Source organism: Macrobrachium nipponense, chromosome 46 (genome assembly GCF_015104395.2).
Source record: "Macrobrachium nipponense isolate FS-2020 chromosome 46, ASM1510439v2, whole genome shotgun sequence".
Classification (NCBI taxonomy): domain Eukaryota; kingdom Metazoa; phylum Arthropoda; class Malacostraca; order Decapoda; family Palaemonidae; genus Macrobrachium; species Macrobrachium nipponense.
Window position 1 is genome coordinate 24,332,272 of NC_061106.1, and position 2,500 is coordinate 24,334,771.

The following is a 2,500-nucleotide window of genomic DNA, read 5'->3' on the forward strand; positions in this document are numbered from 1 at the left end:
AACTCGAATTCTCAACGCAATATGCTTTATAATCCATTCTAAGACGTTATTTGCTTATTCTTTACTATAAAATAAATAATATATGTCTAATACAACACTCGAATTCGCAAAGCAATACTTTATAATCCATTCCACGACGTTATGTGGTGTTTATTCTTTATTCTGAAATAAATAACAAATCACTCGAATTCTCGCTGCAATACTGAAAACCTCCAATGGAGGACAAACAAACAAAAAAGTCGCGTTCACTACTACGCTTAAGCATAAGTCAATCGCTACGCCGAGGAATGAGAGGCAGCTCACTCTGCGTCACTCCCGCTGCGCATTCCGAAGTTAATCTCAGACCGCTGAGTCACCCTCTCTCTCTCTCTCTCTCTCTCTCTCTCTCTCTCTCTCTCTCTCCGGGAGACTGACGAAGGAGTAGTTCCTTTGTTGTGGTCCTTTTATCCTCGGGGACCAAACAACAGAGCTGAATTGAAAGTTCAGTCGTGCGTGATGGATAAACGGATAGATTCGCAAAAAAAAAAGAAAAAAAAAAAAAAAAAAAAAAAAAAAAAAAACATGAAGAAAAGATGCACAACGTAAAAAAAATAAAAAACTCAAAATGCGACAGAATTCAAATAACTGTTTAACCTTTAGGTTGAGCCATTTCATTTTTTTTAACGTTTCTGGATTTTTCATTACTTCCTCTGTAAAACTGTTATTTTTTTCATTTGTATAATACAAGCAATGCAAATGCTCTAGTTCTTCCAATTATCTCTGTCTACATGTCTGCCTTTGTATGTCTTCTTTCTCATATCCTTTTCTCCTACATTTTAACCACTTTTATTCTTCCTCCGTGACTTTATAGTTTCTCTGTTTCTTCTGCCTTTTTTTTTTCTTTGAGAAAAAACGCTAACTACTTTTCCTTTTTTCTATTTTCTACGTCCTTTCTCAAAATTCTCCTTTCTCGTTTCGCTGTGGAGAAAGAAACAAACCAACCGGCGGAGTTAATTACTAGGAAAGGGAGCATTCAAGCAACTCTAGAACAAGATGATATCCCTTCACCGTGTGCTCTGGGTACAAGAACATACCAACAATGTGAGTTTTACCGCCATCCCGAGTCATATACCAATTGCTCTCCGACAGCTCTTGGCAACAACGTGGACACGACCTCCATGAGTTATTTTCCATGTCATTTTTTTTTTTTTAAGGCTTGGACGAATAAGTCTCACGCACATGTCTGCCACGATGTTTGTTTGTTATTTGCAATTCCCGACTTAATTGTCTTTCGTATATCCTAATGCTTCAACGGCTGTTGAAGAGCATACTTCAAGATGTTAATCGACTTACAAAACACACATCATATATAATGAAAGAATAAAAATATAAACCCGAAAAAAAAAAACACGACTACTGCTGACATGTAAGAGTACATGAAGAATCCACTCAGTGATAGCAATTATGATTTATACTACTTGAAAAATGTCATAAAGGTTGATATTTTGTCTTTTTATTTTTTTCTCTGTTTTTTTAAATACACGAAGAGAGTAATTATTGACAGCAATTATGATTTGTACTTGTCGAAAAATCTGTCACAAAAATTGACGTTTTATCTTTGTTATCTTTTCCTTGGCTTTTCTGTACATAGGCTACCTTTTTCTTTCTCTTAAGAACTCAAAGCGAAGAGGAAAATAAGTGGAGGCATTACTCAACGAAACGACAAGAAAGAATCCTGAAAATAAAGATAAAAGTTGCCTAACTAAACATACTCCATTTGCTTTATGTCCCTTACAGCGCGTATGGTGGACAGCCCCCAGCAAGGCTACCACGCCATCTCAGTGGTGGCATTGAATTATAGAACCTGATACGCGACTGGGGAAGAAAGCTAAGAATTATGGCGGGGTCAAGAAACTTCGTAGTCCCGGATGTGCTCTAACCGCCATGTGCTACTCATCCCATATCTGATGTTTTGAAGACATATAGCCGCCAGCCAAGTCGGAAAAACATTACGAGGAACTTTTCAGTTTGTTTGTTTGTATGGTGTTTTTACGTTGCATGGAACCAGTGGTTATTCAGCAACGGGACCAACGGCTTTACGTGACTTCCGAACCACGTGAAGAGTGAACTTCTGTCACCAGAAATACACATTTCTCTCACACCTCAGTGGAATGCCAGAGAATCGAACTCGCGGCCACCGAGGTGGTACACCAACACCATACCGACCACGCCACTGAGACGTTTATGAAATTTTTCGGTGATTGTTAAAAGACGGCAACTCTAAGTTAGGAACCGTTCAGTGACTTAAAAGATGGCAACTCAGAGTTAGCAACCTTTCAATGACTGTTGAAATATGGCAACTCAGTGTTAGCAACCTTTCAGTGACTTAAAATATGGCAACTCAATGTTAGCAACCTTTCAATGACTGTTGAAATTTGACAACTCAGTGTTAGCAACCTTTCAGCTACTGTTAAAATATTGGCAACTCAGTTAGCAACCTTTCAGTCACCGTTAAAAGATG

The 2,500-nt window shown here is 38.2% G+C and overlaps 1 protein-coding gene across 3 annotated transcripts in view; it reads left to right on the top strand.

The window, feature by feature from the left end:
* The window catches only part of LOC135214811 (protein amalgam-like), a 235,523-nt gene that overhangs the window by 211,838 nt on the left and 21,185 nt on the right, over nucleotides 1-2,500 (top strand). The gene's annotated exons all lie outside the window — the stretch shown is intronic.